The 22,622-nt window shown below is 42.0% G+C and overlaps 1 long non-coding RNA gene and 2 pseudogenes across 1 annotated transcript; 1 reads left to right on the top strand and 2 right to left on the bottom strand.

The window, feature by feature from the left end:
- Positions 1-872: 872 nt before the first annotated feature.
- LOC118601226 lies at positions 873-991 on the bottom strand (annotated as a pseudogene).
- A 1,067-nt stretch (positions 992-2,058) lies between these two features.
- Positions 2,059-8,551, bottom strand: LOC107500177 (annotated as a pseudogene).
- An 8,037-nt stretch (positions 8,552-16,588) lies between these two features.
- On the top strand, positions 16,589-18,393 carry LOC118600452. The gene is made up of 3 exons (XR_004950120.1): positions 16,589-16,882; positions 17,300-17,375; positions 18,189-18,393. It is a non-coding gene; the product is annotated as an uncharacterized LOC118600452 (long non-coding RNA).
- The last annotated feature ends 4,229 nt before the right edge of the window (positions 18,394-22,622 follow it).

Below are 22,622 nucleotides of genomic sequence, written 5' to 3' on the forward strand. Positions count from 1 at the left end.
ATTTAATATTTGTTATTCCAAAAAAAAAATCTTTAAAATGGTTATTCCAGGGGAAAGAAGTAAGAATTTTGTTTGGCTTTTTTGTTTGTTTTATATTTAGTTTTTGTTTGCTTGTTTCAGTTTGAATTCATACATGAAATGATGCCATAGTCTTTACAGGACTTTGGATTCCTGAGGACTTAATCAGGCCAAACTGTTTATAAAAAGGCATATACTCTGATTCATCATTTCTAAGATATTTCCTGAGCACCTGTTATGGGCGCCAGCCCCAGGCTCAGAACAGGGCATGAAACCAAGCAGGCCCGGGGTTGCTCGCGGAGGCTGGACACAAGACTTAACTTAATAGCAGCTTGAGTAATTCACTCTCAGGGGCTATTTTCTGGGATTGTATCTGTACTTTAGGTCACAACCTGAGGGTGAGGTCAGACTATTATTACAAGCAAAAGTCACAAACTGATGCAAGGCCTGAGCCTCGGACGTCTCATGCCTAGGACTCAGCAGCTTCCAGACAAGGCCAGGACAGGGACAGCATTGTCTGTCCCAGCTAAACACCCTGGCCAGAGGGTGAGCAGGGATGTGCCCCTGAAAGGGAATTTTAAGAAGTAGTCAGTCCCCTTCCATTTGCATCCCTAGACACGAATGTGGGTGACAGAGCAGGAAATGACTCCAGGGACAGCTGCAAATCTTCCCAGAACCACTCAGACTCAGATGGTTGCTAGCTCATGACTGTTGTTCACAAAGCTGATTCTTTTTCTTTTTTTAATCTATGTATATTTTTAGGCGAGGCAACCCTTGGTTGACCTCACAGATTGCAAGGACCTTTTCAGCTTACAATCCTTTATATTTTATTTTTGTTTATTTATTTATTTTTATGCCTACAGCACCTGATATTCTTAGGTGGTCTCCCATCCAAGTATTATCCAGGCCCAGCCCTGCTTAGCTTCTGAGATCAGACGGGATAGGGCTTGTTCAGGGTGGCATGGCTGTAGACAAAACTGATTTAATCAAAAAAGAGTGAAGACCTAGATGAGCGTGGGGAGGAGGGGCAGGAAAGGAGTTACACAAATATCTATTGCAGAGGTCCCCTGGGATTGGGCTGCAATGTGCTGGCACGCTCAGAGCTGATGCTTGGTGAAGGTACCCTTGTCATGAGCCAAAAAGAATGTGACTCCAGACTATGGGTTCCTGTCAGGAGTATAGAGGAGAACCCAAGACAAGTTCTTGGTAGATGAAGTGTCTTGTCTGTGGAGGAGAGACTCTTCCATGACGTAGGCACTGCTTGACCCATAATCTAGATCTGGGCCAGAACAGAGCTTGCTTCCCATAAATCCCCTCTGAGACTGTCTGATCCACCCCCCTGCCATGCCCCACAGAGTGCTGGTTTCTGGACAGGCTGTTGCTCTGTCCTGGGCAAGTATATAAGGCATTTTCCCTTATCTGGAATGAGTCATGCCAGTACCCCTACCCATCTTGCCTATTCTATTTAATTCTTTAGTGCCTGCCCAGAAGCATAGAATACATCCATATCATTTTGCCACCACCCTAGATGTGCCCCCTATGTAAATTTTCCTTAATAAACTCTGTTAATTGGCAGACTGGAGTAGCCTGCCTCTTTTTTCAGTCTTGACCTGGCCTCTACTTACAGAGGTAGATTTTCAGTCTAGGGACTTTTCTTTGGGTCTGCATATACAAATGTTGTCTCACCAAAATCACAGAATTTTACAATGAAAAGGGACTTACAGATGGTTCGACTTAGCCACTGGGAAATTTTACCTTTCGATTATTTTTTTAATTTAAAAAGTCATAAACAGCATTTATTACACACTGGTCTTGTTGCTGTTCCTTTACATTTGACTGGTTTTCCATCTTCCCTCTCTCCTCTCAGTCTGGCTACACATCGCATGGTTGAACCCTTAGCTCTCAGCAGCAGTATGCTTATTCCACATCTCTAACACCATCTCTAACACCACATCTCCAACGCCATCTCTAACACCACATCTCCAACACCTCAGTCAGAGAGTCAAAGTTCTGGTCCACGCACCATTCCCTGTGGGAAGTTCAGTACTTGCAAAAGAACTTGTAATAAATCAGGCCTCCCAAGGACAGCTAGCTCCAGTAAGATCACGATGGAAAGTAGCAGCTTGTTGGTTGCCACATTTCTGAACATTGACCAGAGAATCTTTCCACTTTTGTTCAAGTTTTCAATTGTGTTCACATCTGTTCTTGGCACGTTCCAGCTGGTCACGTTGCTCCCCTAGCTCTTCTACGATTTCTGAGCCGTTCTAGTCAGTCTTCGCGGCCATCCGATGCGAATGCTCCACACTCTGGGTAGTCCGGTTCAGGCTGTCAGAGCCTTGCAGAAGCAATGCCCTTTGAGACTACAGCCGATTCTTATGCTCATTTTCTACAGTATGTGCTATATTTTGTGTCTCCTCAGCCCCCAGGTATGGCTGCCAAAGGTGTGCGTCTCACTTCCCCGTGGAGTTTGGCAAGGTCCCCCCTGTAGGTTCGAAACTTAGACATCATAGGGTTACGGAAAGATAGGGGTGCATAACATAGTTCTTCTTCTATATCTGCCAGCGTTTCACTTTTCATCAAAATCTCTGACCAACTTCTTCTCTTCTGTTCTGCAGTCCCCGCGACCAACTCCCGCGCCCCTCATAGGTCTTCATGGAGGCCGCGGGAGATCTCGGGTAGTTTCTCAAAATACTCAGAGGAGGCGACACAGGCAGCCACCGCGCAGACCACGCTCCAGCACACCCAGGAGATTCTGGGCCCTGCTCTTCCTCCCCCGGCAGTCAGCTGCCCAGCTCGCAGGCATCACGGCCACCGCGGCCACTGCTGCCCTGGACGAGGCGCTTCCGGAGTTGTGGCGGAGGTCCTACGGTTCAATTACTAATGATTCAGACTGTCAGGCCGTCTGATCACAACTGGGGGTCTTTTATACTCCTTTACTAAGTATTCATGTTTTAATATAGTATGTGTTGCTGGGGAGGAAAAAATTTTTTTACCCTTCTAAGTTCTTTGGCTCATCTAATAATCAAATTGACATAAGATATATAAACAGGAGAAAAATAAATTTAATTACATATGAAACCCGTTAAGCTAAAAATAAGGGGCCAAAGTGAAAGCCAACAAGGATTTGAGATTTATTTATATATATGTGTGTGTGTGTGTGTGTGTGTGTGTGTGTACACACACACACATATACTAATCAGAAAGCACTGATTTCAAGCAGAAGCCCAAATAGTGTCCTGATTAAGGGGCAAAGGCAAGGAGTATTTATGAGAAAGGGAAGGGGAACAATTAATTACATCAATATAAGAAAAGCATTATATATATATATATATATATATATAGGTTAACAGATAAGTTAACATAGTGACACTAAGTCTAAAGAAGTTTTTAATATTCAATCTGATAGCTATCATATCTGCTACCTTGTTATCCTTACAAACAGTTCTTTGGGACACAATGTTGCTCTGGGCCTAGTGAAAAGCTTATTTTGCTTTGCTTTAACATTCCAAGGACTTGAGGAGTGAGACATGCAACCCAGTTCCTCTGGGATGAGAGTTCCAACTCCATTCAAAAGTAGCTCCATTTACTATTTTTTTAACAAGTCCCATAAAAATAAGAGACTCAAGGACCAGTGAGGCAGTTGAGGCCACCGTGCCAACCTGAGCTAAGAAATGGGATGGGGCCTGGGGCCTCAAAGAGGAGATGGGTAATTACAAGACAATAAGAAGAGCAGAGTTTGCCCTGCCATACAGATAGGTCTTTCAGATAAAATGTTATCTCTGGTTAATAGCTCTTGACTCAACTAATACTTTTAGGTAATTAAGAGAGAAGTAAAAGTTTTTCTTGAAACTGCTGGGTCTTGATTGTCTTCAGGTCAAAATAAACCACATGCCAAAGTGGCATATCTTGGGGACCCTCATTAGAACTCTTTGATATGTATACATATGTCATGAGTATACATACACAGGCATGCGTGTATTGTGTAAGTACATATGCACATGTGTTCATTCATTTATATGTACATAAGTGTGTGTGCATGAGTTTATGTGTATATGTGTATCATATATGTATGTGTCCATGTGTAACTGTGTATGTGTGCCTACATGTAATCGTATGTGTGCGTATATGTGTATAAGTTTGTGTTTGTGTGAGAGTATATGCATGTGTGTATATCTGTATAAGTGTGTTTGTGTGTATTGTGTGTAAGTGTGTTTATGTGTGTTGTGAATATTGTGTATAAGTGTTTGGTGTGTAATTTGTGTAAGTATGTGTTTGTGTATAAATCTGTGTGGTATGTGTATTGTGTATAAGTGTGAATGTGTATGGTGTGTATATTGTTTATAAGTATGTGTATGTATGTAGCGTGTGTGTTATGTATAAGTGTGTGTATATGTATGGAGTATGTATAGTGTATAAGTGTGTGTGATATATGTATTGTGTGTGTGTTGTGTGTGAGTGTGTATTGTGTGTGTGTGTATTGTATCTATTATATATAAGTGTGTGTATGTGGTGGGTGTGTATTGTGTATAAATATGTGTATGTGCATGATATATATATTGTATATAAGTGTGTGTTTATGTGTGTCTGAGTTTCCTGAAGTGAGGGAGTCTCAGGACATAAAGAGACTCTGTTCTGGCCAGGAGCCTTGATTGTCATCCATTCAGCCATGAGCTCCTTTTTCCCACAAGCAGGGTGACTAACAGAGCATCATGAGAATATTCTTTTCCCCACACCTCCATGTCTTACCCCCACCCCTGTGTGAGCTCCACAGGGTTCCACAGAGCCCTCGGGTTGTGTCACAGCCAGCACCCGTGATGATCTTTCTGTCTTCCAAGAAGGCAAGGATAGTCACCCTAGAGGGAGGCTAGTGCTTCCTCCTCTAAATCATGTGACTCTGTGACTAAGACTCGTAGGGGAAGGAGAAGCCAGGCATTTATTGCTGACAGTCCTGTTCCTGCCTTTGGGCTGAAAGTCAGCAAACCACAGCCCTTGAGCCAGGCCTCCTCTGGCTTCATAACAATGTTGTCATAGTCCAATTTACTTTACTTTTCTACCATGAAACACTCAGGCATTTTCCGTATTATAAATAAAGACGGGATAAACAACTTTGTGCACATTTTTTTTCTGTATTCTGTATCGGACATGACACATTTATTTTTGGATTTTGTCACTTACAATTAATTCAAGGAGAGAATTATTTCTTGCTGAAAAAAAAATTGCATTTGTGTTGCTCTGTAGGTTTTCCCCCAAAAAAATTATTTTTATTAATCAATTGTTGACATACCTTATAATACATTTTAATAATTTTTTGCGCTTTTGGAATGTCACTCTGAGCAAAAACAAAAAGAAAAGTCAATCTTTCCACCATCATGAGAAACAAAAATCATTAGTTATAATTACAGTTATTAATAGTTTAGAAAATTTTCAGTTTCCAAACTCATTTTTGGTAATACCACATATAATTTTAGGATTACTTTCGAATCTAGGGAACGTCTTTCAAGTGGCATTTTTTCCACATACAAGCTGTAGGATTTTCTGACATGTGGAATTTTCTTATCTAATGACTTACTTTAAATGCTCATCAAATGTCAGCACTCATGGACCAATGTGTTATGGTGGATATCCTTCTCCATCTGGTATGATATCCTGAGTGTCTTGTAGGCAACTCTCACTGAGAAGGCGGGCTTACTTGTATTCTGGTTTTTCTCTTTGCATGACTCCCCTGTCATCTGGCCCAGGGTTCCCAATTCTCCCACCTCCAAACTGGAGCTACACCTGGGAGCCAGCCTTCCAGCCAGGTCCTTGCCTTCCTTGATATTGGGAAATTACTGGAGGACCTTCTCAGTCAAAACAGGCCATAAACAGTGAAGTTACCCTTCTATACCTTTGTTTTATTACAAAAAAAAAAAAAATTGTAGAATGTTCTAATGTGGATTTATCCAATTGTCTTCTCCTGGTGACACTGAAATTTTCCTTCCATAAACTAGACAGAGGTGGACTAAAGTTTTGATTAGATTCTCATTTCTCATTTTGCCAAGAATGTTGTGTTGAAAATAAGAAATAAAATTAATTTTATTTCTCTCTGCCCCCAAAACAGTAGCCCGAAGCCGTTTTTCAATAGAGAATAGCTTTTTGTTTTACTGACTGTGAACCCTGAGAAGCACTGCTGTGTGCCAGTAGTTCCCACAGTCTGGGAATTTCATGGAACAGTAAAATAAAGAACATGGGAGACTGATACTTTGTTTTGCAAAACAAGACCACTTAGAAATAAGGACTCCTATCAAATGCTGTCACCAGCAATCTGCGCCCCCCCCCCAATTTTTTTTTCTAAATATTGTAATGCCAAAGACAAAAAGGGTAAGATAAAATAAAGAAAATTAGAAAAGTTTTAATGTTACAATAATGGACATTTCTTTGAACTGAATAATGTAATCTTAGAAAAAAGGTTACCTAGTGATCCTTAGTTTTCTCCATTTCACCACATAACCAATCTATTATAGACAATGTGGCTTTAAATTTTATTTTTGTATTTTGTTCATCTGTATAGAGAAGCACAGGGAAAGCCACACAGGACTCTTCCATGAAATATATCATGTCAATGTTGATTCTATCCACTGAAAACTATAAAACTTATCTACTGTTCCACAGGTGGAGCCACACTTTGGGAAGGACCATAATTCTGGCTGCAACTGAAACAAGGTCACAGGACCCAGCTTTGGGAGGGAGCCTGGAAGTCATACAATTCGGCCAGAGTGTGACTCCTCCATGAAATTCAAGGGTTAGTCAGTCTCCGCTGGAACAGCCCCAGGAGAGAGACTTGGAAAAGCAGGTTTTAATTTATAAATATGCTGATGGTTGTTACCTGAACTTCCCATCCTTGTTCTGTTTTCCAGGTTACACAGAAATCTTGATACTTACCCACAACAGCCACTTAAATATTTTTTAAAACAGTTATTATACTGCTTGCTGATTTTTTTTCATCTCCTAAAAACATGTACAGTGAAAGACGAGATGATCTTGAGTCACATCCAAAGTGCCTGCCCCAACTTCTCAGAAGCTTTTGGAATTTGGAAGGAACTTTTATCTCTCTGTAAAGCCTGAATTTTTATTGAAAGCCAGGAGCTCAAAAATCCTGAACATTTGACTCTTTTTCTTTTCATTACTCCTTTAATAACCCTAACAATTCCCAAAGCGATGAGTACCCCTGGCTGAATCAAGGGAGGGTTGCATATAAAAAAGTCAATAAGAAATGAACATTATCATTCCAAAAATATTATTCCTCTCCATATTTGAAATTAAGGGGCTGAGAGAAGAAGGGAATGAAGAGTTAGCGTTTAATGGATATAGTTTCAGTTTGAAATGATGAAAACGTTCTAGAGATGAATGGTGGTGACGATTGCACAACACTGAACATACTAAATGAAAAATGGTTAAATTGTGTATATTTTACCATAATTTTTTTAAAAAAATTAAACTTGCTTCCCAGTGAGCCTGCAAGCATGGGAATTTCTCTTGCCACCTCTTGGAAGCAAACAAGAAAAAGTTGGAAACTATGGAAATGGGTGCTTTTAGGATGGCAGTGATGACACCCTGAAAGACTAGTAGAAGTACAAGGCACGTCCAGCTACCTGGTACTACAATTTAAGTGTAACAAACCAGCCTTGACTTGTTGCCTCCCCATACTGTCTTCAATTGTGAGCTCTGGACAAGCAGGGTAGAACACTCTGTATATCTTACATCCAGCAACATATTACCCATACAGTCCATGCAAGGAGTTGTGCACGTGCACCGCCCAAAGGTGCCTGGAGGGAGACATTTGGGGTCTACATATTAACCTGCTTTCACCTCAAGCCAGTGCTCATGGTTCTCCACCTGTATAGATGATTGTTGGCACTGAGATCTAACATTAAAGGCACTAAAAATACTGCTTGGAACAGGCTGGATGGGATTTGTGCTCACACTGTTTAGATCACTCTCAGTTCACTGAATACTCCACTATGCTAATAGTGACAGTTCCCCTGCACCACAGGAATGTGCAGAATTCAGGGCGGGAGAGAGTAGGGGCTGGGAAAGGAGTTTACCAGCGGAATACAGAAACCCAAAGCTGCACACTCATGGCTGATGCAGCAAAAATGTCCTAACCTATTAGAAAGACTGGTATTTTCTTTTTTATGTTTATCAATCTTGTTCTTTCTTAGCTACTGGGTAGGGCTGAAAGTTAAGGCAAGTCAACTGGACTCATAGGACTAACTTAAGGAGAAAATGTAAATTTAAACTCTAGATTTCATCAACCCTCTGTCATTTCCTTCCATTATCTGGGAACTAATTAGTCTCTTTTAGAGTCATTAATGACAGACCTTGCCCTTGGGCTTAATTACTCCCCCACACTGTGACAAACTCTCATATTCTTTTATTCTTCTTAAAATAAATCTAACTTGTACACCACCCATGCAAAATCCACTCTCTTTCATTCTTCAACGAACCATTCTTCCTCCCCAGTGGTGGTACAGGGTCCTGGGATCTTATGGGCCATCTCTTTTTGCCCTGCCCTTGGATATCCCAAGATATGTGACCTACTGCCCCTTTATACCAGACTTGCCCATGGGAATCTTCCAGAACCCACCCTGTCTAAAAGCAGCCACACAAGACATGAGTGCAAGCAGGCCTAATATGACAATTTCAGCTTGGACCATATGATTTAGAAAGCTTTTCCTCTCTTTTCAATGCTTAGATTTCAGGACTATTTTGGACTCAGGAATTCTATTTGAGATGTCAAATGCTGAAGGCTGATTCATTACCTCTTTGTATTTCTGTTGTTAGAATCCTGATTGTCTGTGAGACAAGAATGTCCCTGGCTGTAGAGGGGAAATGTTTCTATAAAAGAACACAAAGAAGAAAAGAGCACTAATATTTTCAAAACTAAATAAAAATTAAGAAGTCATCCCTTTGCATCATATATACCACAGGTCTGCAGGTGGCTATAGGGAACCCATCAGCACCACACCCACCACCACCCCAGGACCTGCTATAGAAGAAATAACTCAGAAATGGGAAAACATTCTGTTACGGAAAGAGGTGGATGTGGTTCCTGCAGCAAAAAGATAGAATTTCCCCATAAGTCAGTGGGGAGTCACAGTGTGCAGGAAGCACTTTTGAGAAATGTTCAAATGGAGATAGTGGCAAAGGGGTAGGGACTGTGCATAGGACCGTGACTTGTATAGGGCCACTGGGAATGATGTGGGCTCTTGGTTGCTATTCCCCTGGATTGTGGGAAAGGTCTTATTTAGCATAAATCAGCAACTGTTGTCCTCTTGCAATTCTTTTTAATGACTTTTAATGACCATCAAACTTTAATCCTAGGTCGATGCAGCCCTGCAGTGCTTCATGCTGGCTTGTCTGGAGTTACACTGTCTCACATCAAGTGCTGGCTTCCTGGCTAACAAACTGTGTTCTTTTATATGGACATTTTCCCTCTACAGCCAGGGACATTCTTGTCTCACAGACAATCAGGATTCAAACAACAGAAATGCAAACTCTCATAGCTTCAGTTCATTCATCTGTAAATGGGAATAAGGGTTATTACTGTACATGAGTGAGCAATACATTCCGAGTTGTCTACTGGTAAAAGCCACAAAAAAGTAGAATGAGATTTTGCCTGCATTTTTCCCCCATTTTGCTTATCTATACTTTCTAAGTTTTTCATAATGATTTCTTGTTTGTTTTTTAATAAACAAAACAAAAAATAGTAACAGAAGAAACTACTGAAAGGCAATGGCCAAGGTCCCTCTGAGAATCCTTGAAAACAGCCACTACCACTTTATTCACCAAAAAGTCTAATGAAAGAAAAACGAGCCAGGTAGGTGATGTGGTTACTTTTCCATCCCCAGGAATGCATAACGTTATTGCTCATGAGCCCAGTAACTGGTTTGGTTAGTTGTTCCATTTGGTAATTTAACATTTACATACTCTCTATTTTTACAAGCCAATGCCTTTTTTCATTAGGTTAAGAACAGACCGAAATTTAGAGGCACATCTCACTCATGTCTTCTGGCAGGTCCAGTTTGCCAGGACAAATTGGAGAGTCGGTCTACTAAATGTCAAAAAAGTTGTTATTTGCTTTCTTATTATTATCTAAGGATATGGAAGCGGACTGGGGGGCGGGGGCGGAAGAATACAAGCTTCCCAGATGGATCACTAGTCAGCAAGGCTCACCAAGGCAAGACCTGGACTCAACATTGCATTTTGCCAGTAATTCTGCCATAGTTGACCTTTTTCAGTGCATCCTTCATATTTAAGAGCTCCACAACCAAGAAAAGCAGAAGAGAAAGCAATGTTGGTGAAAGCTGGTCTTGTTGGGAAACTCCAAGAGCAAAGTAATTCTTTACCATTACAGTGAACCATGAGAACAGAGCACACCTGAGGCATCCTCTTAAAATTATTCCAGGTGAGTGTTTGTGGCCTGGTGTCCCTAATCTTCTGGTCTTTCTTCTCTGCTATGTCCAACACTTCAGGTGCCCGGCCCTCCCCAGACCTCAAGGGCTTGTCACATATCTTGTTATTTATCTGTGTTGTTTTACAATTCTAAAATCTTCAGTGATATATCATAATGTATCACCCCAAACAAGCATGTTTTGATGATATAAGAACTTTCTAAAATTCCAATACATCATTAAGAATAATTATAATAGTAGCTATAGGCTAGGGACTGTATGCTAAGCAGTATATAACTTACTCTCTATACTCCTTATAATACTCCCCAGAGAAAGGCATTTTTATCCCCTTTTTACAGATGAGAAAATGGAAGTTCTATGAGGTGAAGTGAGCTGCTCAAGGTTACATGGCCATTAAGAGACAGAACCAAGATTTGAACCAAGAACTATTTAATTTCAAATCAGTGGACTTAAAAATTACATATTTGTTTATTTGGTTATTGTCTATCCTTGCCCGACAACCCTTTTGTTTACCATTCTTCTTATTAAATAGGTTTGAAATAAATATTTATAGAATGAATAAAAGTTATTTTTCATCAAGACATAGGGAATGGAGGCATAATGATGAAATGGCGGGTCATTGTTTATTTCCTAGTACATTGAGATATCCTTGTTCCCCTAACAAGTCCAGCCAAATCTGTGGCTCCCTGGTACAGAAGTGGGAATTCCTAGTTGCATTGCAGAAACACTTTACATCGAGACTTTTATAGTATTTTTTTCTTTTGTGAATATTACATATGCTAGATTAATCAGCTCAAGCTATTACAAAGCTAGAAATTTTAAATTAAGTAGGAAAATAAACAAAACATTTTATAAGAGGGGAAAACTAAATCCAACCTCAAAAGAGAAATTTCTTCACCCAAATATCTAATCCTCTAAAATATATGGCTAACATTGTTTCTCTTACAGAAAACTAAAGTTAATTCTACAGCCATCTCATTTTCAGTGACATAAAATTACTTGTTTCTAACCTCAACAACAAGTCACCTCTTCTCCTATTTATTCTAGCTTATTCTCCCTATGGACAGTCTGGCCACACTGCGCAGCAGGTCACCACCTCTGCCTATCTTTCTCCTGAATGCCTTTCCTGTGTTTCTGGAAACTATGAACTTTTGAATTCTAGATCCAAAGCTTCTTCTCAAAATAAGTCCCAGTGTCCTAGATAATATCAACGGTTGGGATTCTAGAGAAGGCAATCTGTTTCCTGCCTCCAGAAGCACTTTGCTATTAAAGACACTGTCCATAGAACAACAAAGCCACTTGGGGTTTTTTAAAGATAATCAGGAAAGGAAATTACTAAGTCTGACTTACGGAAGGTGTTTTTAATAGAGAAGAATTCAGTGTCATCCACAGATTATTGATGAGTTTCTAGAAAGGTTTTTGAACATTTATTTTAGCCACTCAGGAAGGAACTGATTGATCATTAGAAAGCATAAAGGAAATTGTCTGATGGAGGATGCTGATGGAAGTGGGAAGGCCCAGCAGTGGCCCTGCATGTGCTATCAGGCTGATGAGAAGATCCCACCTGAATGCATGAGGCAGCAGCAAGCAGCAGGGCCTGACCCATCAGACCCCATAGTACAGGAGAGAGGACTTGAGCATCTCCCCTCAGGTCACACTTATTATTAATCGAGTTAGAAATCCAAGGTGCATTCCTGCCCCTTATTCACCAATCACTCATAAATAGAAGCCCTAAGTGGTAGGGGGCTGACCTGAAACTATGAGCCATTTCAGTCAAAAGTTTCTCCCATTTCAACATTTGCTAAAATGCTAGCACCTGATTCCCTACCTAATGAGGAGTTATTACAGTTCACTCAATTGCATTTATGCTACTTTTTAAATAAGGAAGCAGGGTTCCTGTGTAAATGTGACTATATGGGAAGGTAACTAAAGGGTAGGATGAGACATGGTGGTGTGGTGAGTAACCCAGTGACTGCTTTGGGCAAATTTGGACTAGCCTTTTGAGTTGCAGTTTCTATATCTAAACAAGAAAAGCCTCCTCATCACTGACCAAAGCAGGAAAGATTACTAATTGTCAGTCTCCTGCCAAAGCTGTCTAATCGCTAGAAAGTTCTAGTAGAATTGGATGTTGTCAGCATTACCGTTAACATGAGCTCGCTGGGACAGTGCTAGTAGTTTTGTTACTACAGCGCCTTCAAGTGTGGGAGATCTTAGCCAAAGCAGACAAAACCCAAGGTTACAAGAGATTTAAAAATTTTTTTTAAAGGCAGTACCTCTATGGGAGGAGGGTGGAAATAGCAAAAGGGGCCACCCATGGGCTAGAGCTCCAGCACAGGGTCCTAAGTTGCTCTGAAAAGTCAACAATGGCCTCCCTTTCTTTAGGCTTTTGATTTAGATAATGCTCTTGTTTCTTCCCTCCCAGGTTCTGCCTGGATGGCATAATGTCATAATTGAGCCATCGAGGTCTTCTGGTGTTGCAATATTCTCCCTCGAGAAGCCCACAAGCTCCCAAAACTTGTTTTGACAGGTGGCAGATCGGCTAACAGCATGCTTTATCTCTAGATTTCAATAACATCTCTCCTTGCTCCAGTGTCAGAGGTTAGAGAGCCCAGCTCTTCACTAAAGCACAGCCTGGTGGCTGATTCAGTCATCTAGGGTGGAGAAACAAGTTCTTCCACTTACTCGTACTAACATCCCCAAGGTTTGTGTCTAATTCTTCCCTGAGTAATAGAGTCAATGTGCCAACCCTGCTGGCAATATTTAAAACTAGAACCTAGACAAATGTTAGTATCCATAGCCAGGATGTGAGTACTACCAGGATAGGGAGAATCTTTCAAAGGGAGGGTAGCAAATAGTGAGGGGAAGGAGGGGATGGGAATGACAAACCACATATCAAAGAATATAAAGTTCCACAGTAGTCTTACCTTTCTGTCCTTCTCTCCAGTCAGAAAATGTGAATGAAAAAGGTGCTATATATAAAACCTGACAAGCTTGGGGTTGGGGTGAGGGTAGGGGGTAAAGGGGGGGTAGAGGTATATGACAGGCTTTACAAACTTGGTGACCAAAAGTAAGCACACAGGATGGTTTGATCATAAATTCCTAACTGGGAAAGTCATGGCAGGTAGTCATGTCCTAGGCCTATAGCTTCCTTAGCAAAGGTTAATCTTTACCTCAGATGAGCCCTGTGCATTGTTTCTATGCATCTAGGATAGCATACTTTTGAAATTTCAGAGTCATTTTCTTCTCCAGACCCTTCTAAGTCACAACTATGGCACCAGAGCACAAGACTACAGAACTCTTCATTGTCACCTTGTTACACATCTATATGTACTGTAAATGTTGTGTTAACTATCCTATACCCACCAATGTAAAAAAGAAAAAGTATATGTTGCTCCATTTTGCTTTTTACCCAATCCTAGACAGTCCTCTGCTTTGCTTCCCCTTCCCTCTCCAATCTACTCCCAATAGATTTCATGTAAAAATTTTTATATTTCTTCCTTTGATTCTAAATGTATAAATTTAGCTTTAAAACTGTCATTCTCCAGGGCTTTTTCTCAATCCATTGAGATTTTGCTTGTAGGCATGTTCTCAAAACTTTGGCTCAAAAAAACTCCTATAAAACTTTTCTATATATTGGATGTTTCATCAACATTTATGTGGTGTAGCCAACAGGATTCCAAATAAGTCCACTCAAGACCACCTTGCAGACCCAGACCCAGTGTTAGGTACCAGTGTTAGTTTTGCCTAAGGAGGAACACACAAGGCCAAAGGGGTTCAGCGAGATTTATTGTAGCAGAGTGACAGCCGGGCTGAGCTGAAGATGATGTCAGCCCTGAATGTAAGGAGACCTGAAACTTATATGGGGCTTGAGGTGGGCTTTTTTGGTGGGAATATGTCGAGCAGGTAAGTTGGCAGGAAAGAGAGGAGAGTCCAGTGAAATGGGAGGTGAGCCTGTAGCATTTCCAACCTGGACCTTGCAAGGACAAGTTCCCACACAAAAGGTAAGTCTGCTGGAGGGGAGGTGAAGTGGGGGGACTGAGAGAATAGGGTGAAGCATTAAAGAAGTACAAATTAGTAGTTGATAGTTGGGCATGAGGATGGGGAGCACGACACAGGGAATACATTTAGCATTAATATGATGGCTAAGTGGAGGGCCAGTGGAGGGAGGGAGCAATTGAGGGAATTGTTTTATGAACAATATAGATGTCTAACCAATGTACTGTGTACTTGAAACTAATTTAAATAAATATTTTTTTTTTTTTTAAAAAAAGGGTAAGTCTGGTTCCCACACTATGGGGGGTAGGGATAGGGCCCTGTGGACCTAACATTCTAGCCTTTTTGTTTTATGGAATAGGCATGGTGACTCCATCTTCTGTAGCTGCTTCCTACTGAATAGGGGGGATGGGATCTGTTAAAAGGGGTTTAGTAGTGGATAGTCGACTGGAGTGTGACATTGACTGGTTGGTTCCGCTGGCTAGAGGGCTTGATAGTGTGGCGCAGAGTGAAGTAGTATGACCTAACAACCATCAATCAGGGTCTCATCGTGCCCCACTGGCTGGCTCCCTGCTCTGGGAATCCTGCACCTCCTTCACTTAAGGTAGGTCTTGACTTTCTTTGAGCTATTCTTAGAAAATCCTCAAGATGGCACTAACCGATAAGAGTTGATATAACTCAGGACCAAAAGGGAAAAAATGGGCAGCTGTTTCTAATTTCAGCTTTCCAATCAGAAATACTGTGGATCTGAACAACATTATTTTTGCTGAATAAATGAGAGTCTGAAATCATTCAGCTACAGAGATAAGGAGCACCTACTCCTCCCAACCCAAATATCTGGCATTTTAGGTGATCAAGAATCTTCATGAGGGGTGCCTGTGGAATGCTCAAGGTAGGAAGTGGCCCTGTAGAGAATTCCAAGACACTGTAATTAAATAATTGACCAGTCCTGGGACACACACATATAAATTGGTTACCTAGCTCTCCGAGTCCTTACAATTGTATTAGACGACCAGGAGAGAAACTAAGACATGTAAGAGGGTTACAGCTAGTGGGGAGGTGACAGCCCCTTGGAGCTCAACCCACAAGCAGCACAGTTCAAACCACCATGTAATATCACTACAATTTTGTTCAGACTCTGCATATCTCGAAAGAAAACTAAAATTAACATGGGAAATTATGCTGCCAACACCAACAAGCCCGAAGATACCTAGTCCCTTATAAATACTCCTGTATACTATATGTATAATTTCAACGGAGTCTTAACTTGCAAGGATCTACAGAAATGGGAAGATTTAAGATGGCCAAAATAGGGCTCTTTGACACCTCTAAATTAACTTTTTGTGCGCTCAATCAGAAAAAGCTAGCTCTAAAATAAAACTGGGTAAATGGGAGGCTTACCTCAATTGGCAAATAGAAGCCTTTAAAGAATGCACAGGTAAATTCTCTTCTCTACAGGAAGATAACAAGAAATTTCTAGAGACTGTCTCTGAGCTAAAGAGGGCTTCCAAAGCTATGCAATGCCAACACCACTCTTTTCCTCCTTCTCCAACTGCCCCTATACATCTTTTACTTTTGAAGCTTCCTTATCTAGGCTTACCCTCTCCTCCTCCTTCCCCTTCTCTCTCCTCTGCACCTCTCCCACCACTGTTTCCTACTGAGCTGGGGGAGACTCAGAATAGAGAGCCAGATCAAGGTAGACCAGAGGGAAAAAAAATGAAAAAAAATTCTGAAAGCTCCCTTTAGAGAAAATCTAATTTCAGGTTGGGGGGGTAGGCGGAACTAGCAAATGTTTAAGTTCCTTGAACTAGAACAGAATTAAGAAATCTAACTAAACATTTTCCTGATCCTCTCCAAGACCGTGATGGGTTCACCAAGGATTTTGATTTGTGTTGGAACATATGATCCTGGCTGTTTTGACCTATTCCAACTAATAGACCTATTGGTTTAGAAAAGATAAAGATACTAAAAATCATGAATTTACAACTCTAGCAATTAAGCAATCAGATTAGAACTTCCTGAAGTCTTTTTCAACTGTTATTATAAAAAGACAAATCATTTTACGGATTATAGAAAATTGAAATGGGAGCCAGAAAAAGAAAGAAGACAGTAGTAAGCATAGGACTGCTCCAAGGACTGGGAGAGGGCATTTTCCTTTCTCCCTGCCAATACTTGAGGAGAAATCTCTGCAAGGAAAAACCAGTCTTGAGACTGAAAATTTGTTATAGACATTCCGACAGAGCTCTGGGTTCTTTCAGGTACTTTTGTTGGCCACATTAAGTCAGCCACTCCTATCAGAATAACTACTGACTTTGCCTCTATCTACTGATAATGCTGACTTAATTTGGTTTACAGATGGATCTTATCTCAAAGATGAAAAGGTATATTACTGAGCTGGATATGCAATAACTTCCTTGGAGGTAATTAAAAGTTCTTAGGAGAAATAAGATTTGCTCAACAAGAAGAATTAATTGGTCTAACCTGAGCTTGTCAATTGCCCAAAGATCAAATAACCAATATTTACACTGATAATCACTATGCCTTTGGTGTAGCTCTTGACTCTGGAATGTTATGGAAACAACTAGGCTTCCTAAATTCCTCAAGACAGCCTAAAGAATGGTTGCAGTATTATTAAATGCCATATATCAACCCAAACAAATGGCAATTATCAAAATTCCAAAATATTCTAAAACTGTTACCATGGAACCAAAGGGGAATTATTTAGAAAATTATTTAGCAGATGATACTGCAGCTAAACAAGCAGCACTAATAAAATTATTCAGACCTGAAAATGTTCCTCGTTCCCTATTAAATCAATCAAAGACTGTCTTTTATAGTTCCAACAGACAGCTACAGAAGAGGAAAAGATATGGCAACAAAAAAAGGGGGGAAATCTTCAATTCAAACAAACAGGTATGGCTTGGACCCAATCAGATACCAACCTTACCTATAGGGGCTCAACTATCTATTCTTCAACATGTTCATGAGCTAACCCATTGGGGTCCTGAAAAAATGACTTCATGGAGAAACAATATTACTACAACCTTCTCCTACTGTAGCGGATAAAGCGTATAGCAGATGTTTTATCTGTCCAAAATATAACCCTGGAAAACCACTTCATAGGTTCCAGGGACATTTCCCACTCCCTTTAGGCCCATTTGAGATACAGTAATTTATCCAAACATCACCATCTTGAGGATACAAATATGTATTAGTTATGATTTGTATGTTTCCTCACTGGGTTACAGTACTGCCTTGCAGAAGAGCAACAGCTTTAATGATAGGTAAACTATCATTAGAAAAAAAATAATTCCCAACTGGGGAATTCCTTCTGAGTTACATAGTGACCTTGGGATTCGTTTCACTGGGCAAATAATACAATCCATTTGGAACATTTGACCTATTTGACAGCATTTTCATTATTCTTATCACTCCCCAGTGGTCTGGACTGGTCGAACATACCAATGGTACTCAAGTAACTAAATTTTCAGAAGCTTTTAATCTCCCTTGGCTAAAAGCTCTTTCTATAGTGTTTCTCAACCTAAGATCTACCCATTTTGGTAAACCTAGCCTTTCTCCTCATGAAATAGTCACCAGTCACTCTATGCATCTAAATGAAGGGGCATATGAATCAACCTTACTAATAAAATATGTTCTGTATTATTGTCAAGGAATTATTAACCAGCTTAAGTAAATTGATATATTAGTAACTGATTCGTTTCACAGTGTGCTCCTGAGAGACGAAGACATCAAAGACCATGGCTTACAATCAGAAGATTTTCTTTTGTTGGAAAAGACATCAACCTTGTTGGAAGAGATGATATCAGGTGTTCAATCATGAATGGACATCTTTTTCTGTCTCTGACACTTGCCTCTGCCTACAACAGACACCAAAGACTCTTTGAGGATGAGAAACTACTGACATCAGAGGTAGCCAGCTATCACAATGTGCTGGCTGGAAAATTACTGCTTGGCTATCGCCCATGGGAACATAATGCTCTAACGACAAGCTTTCTGCTTCTGTACCCTCTTGCTTGCACAACCTACCTGTGGGTTGACAGTAAAAAGAAGAAAAATAGACTTATGTGTTCAAATAGGATGAAGAATGGGGTATAGGGCTTAAAAATCCTGTACCTCTGCATTTCAGGGCTGCTTAATTTGGGGTCTGGCAGACCCAGCTGGCTGAATAAAGAGTGTGTTTCCTATAACTCACCAATTTCTGGTGGTCCGTGTGTCTATCAGCTACAACATTTGGAGGCCCTAGAGAGATCTCAGGGAGTAGCTCTGAGATCTAAGACCAGACCGGCCTCCAAAGCAGTTATTGTTCCCGTTACGGACTCAAAGGGGTGGCCAACCTGAGACGTTCCAGGGCCCTTGAATGCCATGACGGGGTCAATGCAATCATCAAGGACACAACATTTAGGACACACTCTTTGTTCCTGATCCTGACGGGAATCTCCGAGGCCTCAATGTCTGGATAAAAAGGTACCTTTCTGTTTCTGTTGACTGGTCATTGGAGGTCCTGGAGAGACTGGGCACAGTCAGATCTCTCAGACCATGGCCAGGCTGCAGGACACCGCCTCCTACGCCCTGTTATCAGGTCTGTCTTTGGGCTTGACTAGGTTGTAGGTGGCAGACCTCTCTGGGTTCACCTACACCCCAGTAATTGTTCTCATCTGAGTGTCTGTCTCGTGTTTTCTGTGCAAGCAATGGGGGGAGGCCCAAGTTCACAGAAGACACCCTTGGGGTGTCTCCTGCAACATTTCAAAGAAGGGTTTGTAGAGGGAGCTAACTATGGCATAAAGTTTTCTACAGGCAGACTAAGGACATTGTGTGAAGTTGAGTGGCCATTTTTTGGTGTAAATTGGCCTCCAGAGGGTTCCTTTGACAGGGGTTTAGTGAGGAATGTTTGGAAGATTGTCACAGGCGACCCGGGACATCCCGATCAGTTTTCATACATCGATCAATGGTTAAACCTTGTTCAGAACCCCTCTCCTTGGCTCCGCCGGTGTGCCCTTTCTCTAGGGACGCAAGTCTTAGTTGTGGGCACCCCAAAACATACAGCAACTGAATCTCCAAGACAGCCCAGTCCCTCAGTCCTCCAATCTCCACCAGAGGACAGTGACCCTCCCCCCCCACCCTATAGTCCAGGACAACAGAGGCCAAACGGCACCGCCTCACCTCCTCAGATAGCCAGCAGGTAACCCCTATGGGCCTCCCACTCCTGCTCCAGGTGGAGCACCAGCCAATACCACCACCCCGGCCATCCTCCCCTTGCAAGAAGCACCACCCCAGGGGCATCACACAGACAGGCCCTTTATGGTTTATGTGCCTCTCTCGACTAGTGACCTGTGCAACTATAAGGCATATAATCCACCTTTCTCTGAAAATCTCCAGGCATTAATGGGACTCTTAGAGAGTGTCTTTTAGACTCACCGCCCCACTTGGGATGATTGTCAACAGCTTTTAGTTACCATCTTCACCGCAGAAGAACGTGGGCACATTCGAACAGAAGCACAAAAGATAGCTGTGGGAGGGAGGAGAGTTGAAGAAGCAGGGGAATAGATTGAGGAGGAATTTCCCTCCACCCACCCTGACTGGGAATACAATTCTCAGGCAAGGAGAACGACATTAGATTGGTACCACCAGATTCTAATTGGGGGAATTAGGATGGCTGCTCATCAGCCAACTAACCTTTCTAAGGTAACTGAAGTTATACAGGGACCTCAGGAATCCCTCGGAGCATTTCTTGAACGACTACAAGAGGCGTACCTGAGAACCAATGGGCAATTAATGTAGCCTTTGCTACACAGGCAGCCCCTGACATCGGGTGTAAATTGCAAAAATTTGGAAGGTTTTTCAGGGATGAATCTGTCCCAACTTGTTGAGATAGCCCAGAAAGTGTTCAACAACAGGGAGGCACCAGATGACCACAAATGAATGGCTAAATTAATGGTAGCTGCCATGCAGGAGGAGAGACCAGAGAAGACTAGGGCATGACAAGGGGGGTCAGAAAAAGGCCCATGTAAGGGTCACACACCCCTAGGGAAAAATCAATGTGCCTACTGCAAGAAAGAAGGCCATTGGAAGAATGAATGTCCTGAGAAAAATGCAAAGGACCAGGAAAACTGCAAGACTAAAATCCTTGTTACTGAGGGAGAGGACTGATGGGGCTGGAGCTCCTACACACTAAGCCCCCAGGAGCCCAGGGTAGCCTTAAAAATTGGGGGCAAAACTGTTAACTTCCTGGTGGACACAGGGGCTACCCACTCAGCATGACTTGACCCAGGAGGACCAATCTCCACATGAAAGACTACCATCCAAGGGGCCATGGGTAAAGCACGAGAATACTCATGGACCACTGAAAGGACTGTAGATATGGGGTGAAGTTAGTGACCCATTCTTTCCTTATAATTCCAGAATGGTAGAGGCCTACTCCAAAAGCTAAGGACTACTATCACATTCGGAGATAATAAATCTCAGATGTCCATGTCTTCCCTGTCAACTGTCTTAGTTACCTGTCCTCTATCTGAAGAGTACCTCCTCTATGAAAAGGAAGAGAATGTAGACCCATCCACGGGGCCCTTACTAGACAGACTCCAGATAGAATATCCAGAGGTATGGACTGAAAGCAATGCCCGAGGGTAGGCTAGGTACCAAGCCTCAGTAGTGGTGAGCTTAACTGCTACCATGACCCCTGTCCGGATTAAGCAATACCCCATTGCCCAAGATGCCAAAATCGGTATAAGGAAGCATATCTAGCAGCTACAGGAGGCAGGGATTCTTGTAACAATTGCCATGGAACACTCCCTTGCTCCAAGTCCAGAAGCCTGGTACTCAGGATTACCAGCCAGTATAAGACTTAAGAGACGTGAACAAGAGGGTTGAAACCATCCACTCGACTGTACCCAACCTGTACACTCTCTTACGCTTGCTACCTCCCAAGAGAACTGTTTATACTGTATTAGATTTAAAAGATGCTTTTTTTTCAGCATCCCCCCAGCTTCCAGCAGCCAGCCTATCTTTGCCCTTGAGTGGACAGTCCCAGAGGAGAGATTCTCAGGCCAGCTAAACTGGACGCATTTACTGCAAGGATTCAAAACTTCTCCTACTCTATTTGATGAGGCTCTAAGTGCAGATCTCCGTGCCTTTTGTCAATGTAATCTTCACTGTACGTTACTCCAGTATGTTGATGATTTACTATTAGCAGCTAAAACTGAGGAGATCTGTCTCGCGGCAACCAGGGACTTACTCAGCACCCTAGAGGCATATGGGTACCGAGTCTCCTCTAAGAAAGCCCAGCTGTGCACCCAGGTGGTGGCCTACCTCAGGTATACCATCAAAGCAGGAAAACAGACTTTCTCTCTCAGCAGAAGATGGAAGCCATTCTTCAGATTCTGGTACCCACCACCAAGAGACAGGTAAGAGAATTCCTTGGGGTGACGTGCTATTGCAGACTTTGGATTCCTGGTTTCACATAGATTGCAAAGCCCTTGTACTCAGCTACAGGAGGAAATCAGCCCCTCAATTGGACAGAGACAGAACAGAAGGCCTTTGACCTTCTCAAGCAGGCACTTATATCAGCCCTAGCCCTTGCTCTTCCAGACATCACCAAGGGATTTCATCTTTTTGTGAGTGAGACCAAGTGAATCGCCAAAGGGGTCCTAACCCAAATGCTAAGCCCATGGTGCCAACCACTAGCCTATCTATCAAAGAGACTAGACAAGGTGGCCTCTGGATGGCCACCCTGCTTACAAGCCATAGCAGTGATGGCTCTCCTTCTCAAAGGAACTGACAAACTCATGCTTGGGCAGAATCTAGACATTACTGTCCCTCACGTGATAGAAGCCCTTCTCTGCAGTAGCCCAGAATAATGGATGACTAACTCCAGAATCACTCAATACTAGGCTCTCCTCCTCGATCAGCCAAAGATCAACTTCTCCAAAGCTACTATCATCAACCCAGCCAATCTGTTGCCAAACCCAGACCCCAAAACCCCAGTTCATGACTGCATAGATTTCACTGATGCTGTGTGTTCCTCGCAGCCAGACCTCAAAGATTCCCCTCTACCTGAAGCTGATGAAGTTCTGTTCATGGACGGAGCAGCTTCACGCAGGAAGGAAGAAAGTATGCTGGGGCAGCGGTTGTAACTCTAACTGG

This window comes from Rousettus aegyptiacus, unplaced genomic scaffold, assembly GCF_014176215.1.
Source record: "Rousettus aegyptiacus isolate mRouAeg1 unplaced genomic scaffold, mRouAeg1.p scaffold_m13_p_3, whole genome shotgun sequence".
Taxonomy (NCBI): domain Eukaryota; kingdom Metazoa; phylum Chordata; class Mammalia; order Chiroptera; family Pteropodidae; genus Rousettus; species Rousettus aegyptiacus.